The sequence below is a fragment of the Arachis ipaensis genome, chromosome B04, assembly GCF_000816755.2.
Source record: "Arachis ipaensis cultivar K30076 chromosome B04, Araip1.1, whole genome shotgun sequence".
NCBI classification, from domain to species: domain Eukaryota; kingdom Viridiplantae; phylum Streptophyta; class Magnoliopsida; order Fabales; family Fabaceae; genus Arachis; species Arachis ipaensis.
In genome coordinates, this window is record NC_029788.2 from 106,022,311 (window position 1) to 106,036,109 (window position 13,799).

General features: G+C 35.6%; 1 long non-coding RNA gene across 1 annotated transcript in view; it reads right to left on the minus strand.

The window, feature by feature from the left end:
* LOC107637976 overlaps window positions 1-10,261 on the minus strand; it is an 18,557-nt gene extending 8,296 nt beyond the window's left edge. Inside the window, exons 1-2 of the long non-coding RNA XR_001619660.2 lie at window positions 10,179-10,261; window positions 1,505-1,511 (exon numbers count right to left, since the gene is read on the minus strand). This is a non-coding gene — a long non-coding RNA (uncharacterized LOC107637976). The remainder of the gene's footprint in view (window positions 1-1,504; window positions 1,512-10,178) is intronic.

Here is a 13,799-nt window from a genome sequence, read left to right on the forward strand (position 1 = left end):
GGCATTCATGAGAATCCGGAAAGTCTAAACCTTGTCTGTGGTATTCTGAGTAGGATTCAAAGATTGAATGACTGTGACGAGTTTCAAACTCCTGAAGGCTGGGCGTTAGTGACAAATGCAAAGGAATCAAGGGATTCTATTCCAACCGGATTGAGAACCAACCGGTGATTAGTCGTGCTGTGACAGAGCGCGTGAGCGTAGTTTTCACTGGAAGGATGGATGGTAGCCATTGACAACGGTGATCCACCAACACACAGCTTGTCATAGGAGGACGTGCGTGCGTGAACAAGAAGACAGAGGAAAGCAGAGATTCAGAAGACAAAGCATCTCCAAAACTCCAACATATTCTCCATCACTGCATAACAAGTAACCTTTAATCCATGCTCTATTGTTTATTTGCGATTCAACTGACAAACATAATTGACTTCCTGACTAAGATTTACAAGATAACCATAGATTGCTTCAAACCAACAATCTCCGTGGGATTCGACCCTTACTCACGTGAGGTATTACTTGGACGACCCAGTGCACTTGCTGGTCAGTGGTACGAGTTGTGAAAAGTGTGATTCACAATTTGTGCACCAAGTACAAAGCAATCCAAAGAGGCCGAGCAGCAAGGCTCCAACATTCTCAAAACCCAGAAAGGTGCCAAGACAAGTGCAAACAAGCATGATATAAAATACAATATTATAACAAGCTTCAGGGTCAGGCCCAAAAGCTTGAAAGCTACTTGTTGTTTTTTCAAAATAAAAAGTTGCTAAACAAGCAACCAGAAGGAGTATCAACAGTTAGCAAAATATTCAAACTACAAAATAAAGAGTTTAAAAGCCCACAAGCTAGGCTATCTACGCAAACATCCAAGAAAAATCAGCTAAGATCGGGAGCCTTCTCGGCAGCATCAGTATGGGGAGAAGGAGGGCGAGTCTGAATAGGCACAGCATCCACGGTACCATCATCCCGATTCAAGATCTGACAGTCCGGATCAGAAACAGAATGACCGACCTCAACTAGAGGAATTGTAAAAGTTGACACTTTGGCAGAAGGCACAGGGGGAGGTTCGACATCGTCATCATCCTGGTCATCAGGGACAATCTTACCATCCATCACAACATTGTCCAGGCTAAAAAGAGTAAGGTCGGCCTCGGGAGCAATAATTCGAATCTGCTCCTTCAGCTTCTCGTAAGCAGCATTCACACTGCCAACAAGATGACCCTGGAGCTCGGAGTAATCAGCTCGGGCGTTCTCCAACTCCTCCTTCAAACGCATTCCTTCCCGATAGGATGTGACATAGCTGTCTTTATGCCTCAATGCCGTGTCCTCGGCCAACCGCACAGAAGCCGCCAGAGCAAGGGAACTCACCTTCTCATTCTTCAGATCCTTCTCCAGTTTGGCCACCTTCACCTCGAGATCATCCTTCAAGCCCTTCATCCGATCGAACTCATGTTTTGCCTCCTCCATAAAATCTTTGGTGGCATGGAGAGGAAGATTGTGAGCAGTTCGGTACAGGGCAGCTCCCATATGTGCCATTTTTACACTACTCCGAGTTATGAAATCCAAATGACGAAGGAGTGATATATCATCCATAGGGAGGACACCGTAGGGACCGATCTGCTGATCTATGAACTCGACCGCGTCAAAATCAGGGGCATCAAGGTTGAAAGGCTCAATTGTTTTTTGTTTCTTGTAGGGAGGAGCACCAGAAGTAGCAGCGGAAGACTGTGGAGGGTCGGCCAGGCGAACTTGAGGAGTGGGAATCACCTTCCTCGGCCCAGGAGAACTCGGCACGGGCGGCTTCACCTGAACTTGAGAAGATCCCTCTCCCGTCACCTTGGCCGAGATATTTTGAGCAGCAGCAGCCTTCCTTGCCTTTTTGAAGGCCTTCATGGAATCATTGTTTTTTGACATCTCTGAAAAAATAAAATCAACCACAGTAATGGGTTACAATCACAAAAGAGGAAGCAAAACTAAGAAACAAGTATAGAAACAAGTCAGACAGTACCCAAAACAGTTCGAACCAGGGACGGGTCATTCAAAAACCTTTTTGTATCAAGATGGGGTGGTTCCCCCCATAAATCTTCAAGAACAATAACAAAAGCATGCTCAACCTCGTCAAGCATCTCCCATGTATAACGAGACACTCTCACATCCTTCTGCCACTCTAGAGGGAAAGCAGGCTCGTCATTCTCATCAAGAAAAAAGGGGCAGACCCCCTCAACAGCACGGACTCTAAAGAAATAATTCTTAAAGTCCTTAAAAGACTCATCGTACATGGCAAAAACTTTATGACCCTGGGAAGATCTGAAAGAAACCCAGGAAGCTTTCTTTTTGGAAGAGGCACCAGGCTTGGCAGAAACAAAAAGATAAAGGAAAAGAGTTTGAGAAGGTGTTACGCCTAACTCTTGGCAAAGCAGCTGAAAGATCTTGATAAAACCCCAGGAATTCGGATGAAGCTGGGATGGGGCAATGTTACACGACCACAACAAGTCGGTCTCGAAAGCAGTAAATGGAAAAGTAATGCCCAACTAGCTGAAGAAATATTCATATGCATAGAAGAAAGGACGCTCCCCCCCGACCAAAGTAGGAAAACAAACCTTCTCGTCAGAGTCGGGCACTACAAGCTCATAATCCCTCTCTCGGGCACCGCTACCACAAATCCTATGACGTTTCCTCAGCTCTACACAAAAATCAGCGTCTACCACAGAGACACACATTAAGACAAGGGAGTCCAGCCAATTAGACATCCCCTCGGGAACTTTAGAAGATATCTCTACAATGTTATTGCGAGAAGACATGAGGCCAACTAATCCTACAATAAGAAAAGAAGATTGGATTACTAAAAAACATCTCGGACGAGGGGTAAAACAACTTGACTAATATGATACAGAAGAACAAATAGAAAAGGAAAACCCCAAGACTCAAACCAAAGTCCTGGGGCATCCTTTGGAGGCAGTAACAAAGCAAGGTTTCAGGAAAAATCTACAGCTTACGTCCCGACATCTCTCAAACAAGAAAAGAAGATTTCAAATAATAAACATTTCGAAAAGGAAAGTCAAAACACAAAAAGTCATCAAAGCCACTATCTTTTTACAGTCTATCAGCAAAAAGCATCGCCAACATCAAACATGCCAAGTAGAAATCGTCAAAGGCACAACCTTTTTTCAGAATCAAACAAGACCATCATCAAAAGGACAAACAAAAACGGTGATAACATGCAAAAGCCCTAAAAGCATCAAACAACAGGAAAGGCGAAAAGGTTCATGCAAAAAGGCGAAGAAACTCCCAGAACACACATTACAACAGTAATCAGGCACAGCAAAAGCAGAAAGATCCAAACTTTCTCCAAGCAAAATCAAAACTTTCTCAAAATCAGACATGAAAAAGTGACATGGAAAAGAAAAAGGAAGAAAAATAAAAAACCTGGAAAAATAGGAGAAAACCTCAAAAGAAAGCTGAAGAGTAGAAGCGGCAGGCGAAAGAGCCACCCCTCGAACGGAAAAACTCACCAAAAGAAGGAAACGGAAGGTGAAATCCAGAATCACCCCTTTTCCACAGAAAGCATTCGCAAGCAGGCGTCGCAAGGAGAAACTATGAACTCTAGGCGAAAAACAAAAAGAAAGAAAAGTAAGGGAGGTTACGAAGAAGAGAAACCGTTTCTAAATTGCAAAATTCAAAATAAAGCCAAGGGAAACGGGGCAATCAATACCAATTAATGAAGGTATTAAACCCTTGCATGTTCCCAAGAACAAAGCGCTGATATAAAAGCGTGCGCTTTTAGAGGAAAATATTCCACATTCAAAAAGGTTCTACAAAGAAAGGAATCGACTAAATGCTTGAGTTCGGCTTCACTAAGAGAAGGACCGAAGTCAAGGACTCGACCTCAAAAAAGAAGACCGAGCTCAAGCAGGGACACTGTTCATACCCTGGGTCGAGCTATCCGACCCGGGATGATTGGCGACAAAGCGGCCGACCTCTTCAGGTCAGACTATCCGACCTCTTCCTAAAAGAGCTCGGCCAAATCGACAAAAAAGCCCAAAAAAGGGCCCAACTCAAGGAATACGACCCAGATCCAAAGGCAGACCCAAGCCTATAGAGATAAGGGCGGTTCCATTGAAGATAAGCTGACCTCGCCAAAAGATAAGATAAGATAACTAACTTATCTATTTAAGAAGGTCATCCCACACTATTATAAATACACTGGAGTACCCAGGTATAACTCATACTCTGATTCTACTAAAAACCTGCTTAATACCCATGCTAACTTAAGCATCGGAGTCCCTTGCAGGTACCCCCCACCCTTCGGTGACAGAGGATCAGCAGCGCTATCAGTCCAACAAGTCGGACACGACCAGCTCCGGCCGCCATCCGCCAGCCGGACACGTCAACTCCGACCAGTACAGAAGATCTCGTCCGAGATCGATCTACAGTTTCAGGTAACCCTCGGAACATGATGTAGGGTCAACAAAGTATCGAGTCTCAACCTGGAACATGTGGTGGCAAGCCACGGTACTTTACCCAGGAAACTCGTATCTCAGATAATTGAGTGCATAAGCCAATAAACATTCATAATCATTTGTAATTATTTCATAATCATATCATTAAAGTCATGGCACCATATACACTCCAGGTATTCACATTTTCATATATAATTCATCAATTTTCCAAGCTTGCTTCGCCCCCAAGTTACCTCCATTTCCTAGCTTCATCTTATTACTAGGCTTACTATAAGATCTAGGGCTAAAGGAATAAAAATAGAGTTTTAGAAGTTCAAAATTTAGCTTTAAAATACAAAACTTAGATTTGCTGAAATAGGGGCCACGCGTACGCGTGGGCATGCGTTTTACCATGCTCGCATACGCGAGATGCCCAACCCGAAAGAGTTGGTTGCGTCGTGTGCAGGTGGTCGCGTATGCAACCCCTCAAAAATCCTTGCTCGCGTATGCAAGATGCCAAACCCAAAGAGTTTGGTCGTATTGCGTGTAGTGGTCGCGTGCGCAAGCTATGCAGAACAGCTAAAATGCTGAATGCTGCAGAATTTTCAGTTTTGCCCTCCAAACTTCCGACGCGCATAACTTTTTTGTTTTAAAACATTTTTCATCCGTTCTTCAAACGGCGTAAACTTCACGGACCCAATTTTTATATGAAATAAGTTTGAAACAATTTAGAGGTCTGGAAGCCAAGTTATGGCTCATCGAAGTTTGACAAAAAATTAGTTTTTCACAAAAGTTCCTAAACCTTTATTTCTACCAAAAATCAAATTCAATACCACATTCCACTTATACAAATAGCACTACAACTTACCATTTATAGCACCACCATCACCCTAACCAACCATTCCTCAATATTACACCATTTCATACTTAAATTTCTTCAACTAACTAGCAAGGTCACCAATCATTCATCATATACACATATTTAATTTTAACACCTTAACAATCATCATCAAAGCATCATATAACATTCTATACTTCATCCCCAATATCAAACAACAACCAACTCCCAACTTAGTTCACAATTATATTCTCAAGGAACTAAACAATTAACATACACATGCATTCATTCCTATCCTATGGTCATCTAGTCTAAGTTTTTCACAAGACATTATATATTAAATACGAGAAACCTAAACCATACCTTGGCCAATTTCCTCGTATAACCCAAGGGCACCTACGAAATGTCCAAGATCCAGCCCCAAGAAACCAAAGTAATGACACCCAAAGCTCCACCAAGTCTCCAATTTACATACTTACACACCTAATTCACATTACCACACTTATATACCAAATTCAATACCCAAACTCACATAAGCTAAGAATTTGTAAGGTTTTGAGAGTCCTCACCTTATATATGTGTTGATTGAACAAAGACCCACAAGTTTCTCAAGCTAAATTGAGCCTAAACATCAAGATATTAAATTTTAATAACCAAAATCCCAAAATTTCAAAATTCATAAGAATGAGAAGCTGAGATGGAAATCAAGGTTTCTCACCAAAATTGATTACCGGGCTTTGTAGAGCTCGACGCGCTGGACGCGTGGCCGCAAACGGTGCGGCAATCAAAACTCGGAGTAAGGAGTTATGGAGGATTGAATGGAAGAATAAGATTGACTCTTCTAATGTGTATTTGGGCTGATGGGTTGGGCCTTGGGCCCATTTGGGCCCGGTTCAACCGGTTCGACCCGTTCGGCTCAATCTTGGGCCAAATTCTTTGAAATTGGTGCTAAAATTCTTGTTTTAATTAGCTCTATCTTATTTTACTATAAAATTTACATTTCTAATTTCCTTTATTAAAATTTAATTTATTGGTTAATTATTCGCTAATTTTTACGGGGTTTACAACTATCACCTCCACTGAATTCATCATTCTCTTTTGTTGAGATGTGATGTATTGAACCTGATTTCTTCATATGGGGAGAAATTCCACGTTTCTTGTAGCAAGAATCTACTAAATGCCCAATCTTATCATAGTACGAGCAACTTTTGCCTTGATATCCTCTTCTCTAATTTCTTCCAATTGTGTTCCTTCCACCTCTGAACCCTCTTCTGCCTCTTTGAGCCATGCTGCCCCTTTTTTGAGTGACATCGGTGTTCATAAGGGCATTAGATTCGAGAAATTCAGAGTGGATTTATCTTTCTTGCTAAGTAAGCAATGCAAATACAGTGTCAACATCAGGTAGAGGTTGCTACAGCATTATCTATGATCTAACAGTGCTAAATTTCTCATTGAGACCTCACAGTAATCTTACTACTCGATCTTCATTTCTATACATTTTAACTTTGTCTAAGCCACATTGACAAGATGTGTCACAGTTAATGCAAGCAGGAATTAGCCAAAAATTATCAATATCCTCCCGTAATGCTTGAAGCTTTGTAAAATATGCAGTTACAGATATATCACCTTACTGTGATGCATAGAATTCCACTCGTGTCATTGTGCAATATGATATACATTCCCTTGATGGTATCTTCTTTTCAAATCTTGTCATAAATCTGATGCATTAGTTTGCCAAATGACACTGTGAAGAATCTCTTGACTACGAGAGAGGTTGATCCATGAAAGGATATAGGTGTTACAACGATCCTAAAGAGGAAAAAGAAAATCTGACTTATCTGGCCTTGGAATTGAACCATCAATGAATTGAAGCTTATTTTTGGATTTTATTGCAAGCCACATTAATCTTGACCAGTGAGTATAATTCTGAGATGTGAGAGTAATATTGACGAGAAGAGTTCCTAGATTCTTACCATGATGAAGAAAATAGATGTTGCTCGGGTTCTATTGCAGGATTGAAATTGTTCTTGTTAAGTTGCACTTAAAGAGTTGATAATTGTCGAAGCAATTGAGATAATTGTTGGGCATCCATGTTATTGGAAATTGTGTGTTTTGAGGCTCTATTGCAAATTGCTCACCACACCATGTGAAAGTTTTTAAACCACAGTTGATGCAAGGAGATTAAGAAGAAGACAAATTGAAGATGATAGACTAGAATCAATGGTGTGACTCTGGTGCACTGATTCACTAATATAGAAGAAGTGTATGAACAAGTTACAAAATCAAGAAGAGGATTGGTGTTGGTTAGGAATTTCACACAAATAATTTCGTTGATAGTATAGTTCCCAACCGATAAGTAATGCTCAATCAAAGTTTAATTTTTAGTTGTCACAAGTCCAATCCCAATATAAAAGTAACCGAAGTATTTAAATCTTGGGTCATCTTCTCAAGGAGTTGTAGTGAGGAATGCGTATTATTGGTTATGGTATCAAAAGGGGTGGGGTGGTAAAAATTCAAGAAATGTAAATCAAACAATTAAAGAAACAATTACTAAAGAGAGACATTCATGGCAAAGGTTGAGAGTTCATCTTTCTATCCTAGTCATTAATGATCATACAATATTTATCAAGAGCTTATCTTATTTAGTCATCTCTAACAATGGAAGAAGGTACAAAATTATCTTCACGTGAGAGAAAGTCAAATAAGACTAGTTAATCTCAATCCAAAAGTCCTAATCAACCTACTAATTGAATTAGCAAGAGATTAGAGTCAATGAAAACAATATTAACTAACAACCCTAGATCACCGATCTAAATTGGGTATTAATGACTCAAGATTGCCTAATTTCTCTCATTCCAAGCCAAGAATGCTCAAAAAGCTACTCTAACATCCAACCAAGTATTTTGTCAAACACTTGGAAGGCATAAAAGGAAAGCATTATAAATTGCAAGAATTAATAAAATCTACTATTACCCAATACAAAAAATCAACAACAACAACTAAAGGAAGCAAAATTAACATGAAATACCTCAAATTGCATTAAAGGAAATGAAATTGACAAGAGTGTTCATAAACATAAAAGTAACTAAAATAAGAAATTAACAAGAAGACATAGGAAATCAAGACACTACAACAAGGAATTGTAAAGAAAACAAGATGAAGACAAGAAATTAACCCTAGATCTAAGGGAATTTAACTTAATCCTAACCTAATTCTAGAGAGAAGAGGGAGCTTCTCTATCTAGAAAACTAACTAAAGGCTCATCATAACTAATCTAAGTGCTCCCCCCTTTGACCCATCTTGAATTCTGCATGAAATAGTCTTTGGAATCAGTTGGATTTGGGCCTGGGAAGCTCAGAAATCGCCCCCAGCATTTTCACTTTAACGAGGTCACGTGCAAGCTGCGACGCGTACGCATGGGTCACGCGTACGCATCGCTTGGCATTTTACTTCTCACGCGTACGTGTCATGTTACGCGTAAGCGTCGCCTGGCGACCTCATCTCCACGCATGCGCGTCTGTCACGCGTGAGCGTCGATGAATGCACTCCAAATCCTTATTTTTCCATGAATTCTCCACTTTGCATGCTTTTCTCTTCACTCCTTTGATCTATTCCTAACCATTTTCAACCTGAATTTACTAACAAACACATCAAGGCATCTAGTGGAATTAAAAGTGAATTAAAATTACCAATTTAAGGGCCTAAAAAGCATATTTTTACACTTAAACACAAATTTAGGGAGAATTACAAAACCATGCTATTTCATTGAATAAATGTGAGAAAAGTTGATAAAATTCCCTAAATTAAGCACAAGATAAACCACAAACAAAGAGAGATACAAAAAAAGTAAGAGAAATAAGAAAGAAGCAGCTTGAGGTAGAATAAGGTGAGATGCTTATGGAGAAACAAAATGCTCAAGTGCACTACTAACACTAACTGAATTTTTCTTATATACATTAGGTTCAAGTTGAGTTGCCTAACTAATTTTTACTTAGACCTAGCTAATTCATGCGCCATATTCAACACTTAGTGTGTGTTTGGATTACAGTTTGTAAACGAGAGTTTACATAAAATTGATTTTGTAAAATTGATTTTGATGAAAAGTAAGTTTGTGTTAACGTGATTTATGTTTGGTAATCTTTATATCAAAATTGATTATAGTAAAAATGTAAAATAAATGTTGTTTGGATTATACTACTCAAAATCACTCTTAGATAAAAAATTACCAAGAGAGACATCAATTTAAATAATTTTTTTATATACATGCAAAATCAAAACGCTAACAAAAATAATATAAAAAATATTTATCATATAAATAAAATAAATACAATAAAAAATAAAAATATGAAAGATAGTATTATAAATTTTATATAACTATAAATTTTATAGGTTTAATTATTCTGCAGGTCCTTATAGTTTCACCGAATTTTCAATTAGGTCCTTATACTTTTTTTCTTTTCAATTGGGTCTATATACGTTAATTTTTTTTTAATTTAGTCCCTACCGTCACAAATCTGTTTAAAATAACAGAATATTCAATTAAAAAATCGAATATTCTTATAATTAGATTAAAATAATTAATTAAGATCTCTTCTATTTTTTTAAAATACTAATAGTACCCTTTACATTTTGTCCCCAAATTAAAAAACCCTAACCAGCCCTAAGTTAGTTTCCTAAGATCCGAATTGAGTTTCTCCTCCATCGCACTCTGTTGCCATCTTCCGTGGCGTCGTCTTTATCCGTCGCTGGGTGGTCGTCGTCCGTCTGTGTTGTCCACGGTCCACGAATGCTCTGCTCCGCTTGTCTGCTTTGCCCATTGCATCGCCTCATCTCGCATTGTCTCACCGCGCCTCGCCTCGAATCACTGCTGTTCAACTCCGTCTTGCTTCCTGGATTGGCTCTGCAACAACGTGTGGCTGCTAAGACAGAAGAAAAAAGATTGGAGTCGCTATTTCTTCAATGGAGTGAGCATCATAAAAGACTAAGCGATTTTATATAGTTATTTTTTATTTTCAGATATTTTATGACAAATCTTGAAGTAACACTAACCATTGAAGACGTGAAGCTTCTCATGACAAATCTTTTTTATTACTTCATGCCTTAATATCTGATTTCATATCATGTTATGTGATGCTTTGCGCCCCCATTTTGAGCTAGGATTAGTGGATTACTCATTGATCCCTTTATTGAGTCTGCTATGCAAGTTTTAATTAGTTTTTCTTAACCATGTTTGCTGGTTTTGTGGAGTAGGAAAGAGGCAAAACCTTTGTAGCAATGAGCAATGTGTGTTACTGCTTGTATTATTCTTCTCTTCATTTAATGTATTCTTCTTTCATAAAAAGTAAATAAATAAATAAGACAAATAAAAAAGAACTCTTAATACTGTTTGAGTTATATATTAGTTTTGTTAAGTCCATAATAGTTATTTTAAACTCATTGCTGCACTGACTGGTATCCCTGCATCAATTCTCTGGTATGAGTTTAATAGTGGATCCGTTGACATATTTTGCAGTTTCTTCAAAGTAGTGGTGCTGATATTTTGAATCAAGGACAGGATACCAAATATGTAAAATTCTTGATTCTTGCATTGAGTTTAGTTTTGGAGTTTCATAAAGCAAAGGAAAGAGTTGTTGAATATGATAATAAAGCCAGAACTGATGTAGCAAATGCCTTTTCTGGAATAGTTGATGGTTTTAGTCTAATAGTTGATGGTATTAGTTTATGTAAAAAATCGGTGACTGTATTATTCCAAATTATACATCATGCGACAAAAACTAGTATTGCTGCTTGTTTAGGATTCTTCTTTACAACATCAAGAGGTTTGAGCAGTTTTGAACATCCACTTAATGAGGTGAAGCCTGTCCCAAGAGTTGACAGTTCTGTCCATTCAATGGACCAGCCACTCTTAAAATTGGAATGAAAAACATACCTTTTGAGAATTGGCTTTTTATTAAGGTTTGGTGCTATTCATTTGATATTATTTGTTGTTGTTGATTTGTGTTTCCATTAAAAATCTTAGTGTATTTTGTGATGTTACAATTTATCATATCTTCTAGAAAAATATTTTGTTGTGGCAAAGACGTTGTGAGGATGCATTGTATTCCCTACTCACTTTTGGTGCTCGACGGCCTGTTTGTCACTTGACATCAGTTGCAATGGCAAAGATCATATCCAATGGAGATGGAATATCTGTTTATGCTAGAGCAAGCAACCTTTAGGGATTTCTTTCTGATGGTTCTTGTTACCATAAGGAAAATTCATTTCTTCAATATACTTGTTTTTGAGTTTTTGTCAGTCAAATTGATTCTCTTATTTGAGGAACTCAGTTTTTGTAAACAATTTTAGTTATTATTCTATCAATGGTTCTTGTTACCATATGGCATATGCAAGTTCTTTCATTATGTTGGTCATAATAAATACTTGAGTGATGGAAATTTAATTTTATATTATACTTATTACTAATATTTCTGTTTCATTTTATTCATTACTTTTTTTTTGTATATATTCTTAGGATAAGGTATTTTGAAAGTCAAAAAAATAAAGAGAAGGTATTTTTGGTACAATTTGTATATAAATAAGAAAAAGAATGATAGTGATAAAATAAAAGGGATTATAGGAATATTTTTTATATCGTAGAATCATTAAATAGGGATTATATGAATATCTTTCATTGAATATTTATAATTTTTCTAAATTTTCAATTAGGTTCCTATACTTTTTTCTTTTCAATTAGGTCCCTAGGGGTATACAAGTAATTTCACAATTTACTAACATTTTTTAACGTTTAACGTTAATAAGGACTAAATTGAAAAAAAAAATGTATAGGAACCCAATTGAAAAGAAAAAAAGTATAGGGACCTAATTGAAAATTTGCTGAAACTATAGGGACCTGCAGAGTAATTAAACCAATTTTATAATATCAAACAAAAAGAAAACATTCTATAATTTTTTTAGTACTCTTTAATTTAGTATTATTTTAGACTATAATCCATTTCCTTTGTTGTATCAACTATTTTTCATTATCTATAACTCTATTGTTACTTATAATTAGTTTTTTTATTTATTTTGTCTTTTTTTTATAGGATAATAATTTGTATTATAAAATTTAAATTTTTATTATTTATGGTTTTATTGTTATTTATAATTAATTTTTTATTTATTTATCCTTTTTTTATAGGATCATAATTTATATTATACAAAATTTTGATAATAAATGTAGTATATAATAATTACAATTACAAATTTTACAAAGTCAGAATAAAAAATAAAAAAAATAAATACAAAACAAAAATAGAGTACATCAAAGAATAAGAAAAAAATTATACAAATAAGAAATAATAAAAATTTCATAAAATCAACAACATATATCATATAAACAAAAAAATACCATAAAAAGTAAATAAAATTCATACGAATAAAATCAAATAAAAAAATAAAAAAATTTTATACACAACATAAATACAATGCAGTAAAGGATAAAAAAAAAGAATTCATATGAAAAAAATAATAAAATATCATAACATTTGTCATATGAATAAAAGAAATACAATAAAATAAATAAAAAATCACATGAACAAAGCCAAACAAAAATAAAAAAATTCATAAAAAATATACATATAAAAAATAGTATAGTAAATGATAAAAAAACTCATATAAAAACATAACATGAGAAATTAGAACACTACACAAATAATATAAAAATATTTATCCTATAAATACAAAATACAATACAAAAATATAAAAATTAAAATATGAAAATGAGTACTAAAAATAATAAAAAAATTAAAATATTAATTTGCTAGTGATTGAAACAAATTTGAACCATTTTGATGAAAAAAAATTGGAACTAAGAATCATGAAGAAGTAGGAAGAACTACAAGGAACTACTGTGAAGGTAATAGTTACTGGTATCCTTTTTATAGAAGAAAATGAAAGAAATGATTTGTAAAAAATAAATAAATTTTCCACCTAATTTTTTAAGATAATCAGCCACCATAAACGTGAAACGCAGAAGTTACAAATTTTAGCTTCTCCTGAACGTGCGTTTAAAAGAAAAATCATTTCTGTGTTTAGAAGGATAAAAGTTGCCAAACATAAAAATAAAACTTTCAAAAGCTCAAACCTGCTTCTTTTCTCTCCAACGACGTTTGTCAAACACACCCTTAATAGTTTGCTTTTAAATAAAGTTATGCATCATCACTTGTAACTCACACTACAAGAATTTTATTTGTATTACAATATTTTTTTAAGTTATATTTAAAAAAAANCTCCTAATATTTTATATTTTGGGTAAAATATTAAATTCACATATGATTTTTTGAAACATCGACAAAAATAACTATCATGTTGATAATGACAAAAATATCTTTAAAAAATTATAAAACACAACAAAAATAACAAAAAATATTATTTTGATAAAGATTTAGCAAATTATTTATATATAATGTATTTGATCTAAAATTTTGTAAGAGTATTTAGATAATTATTTAAAAAGTACATACAAAACACCGGATAAAAATTTAAAATTTTTT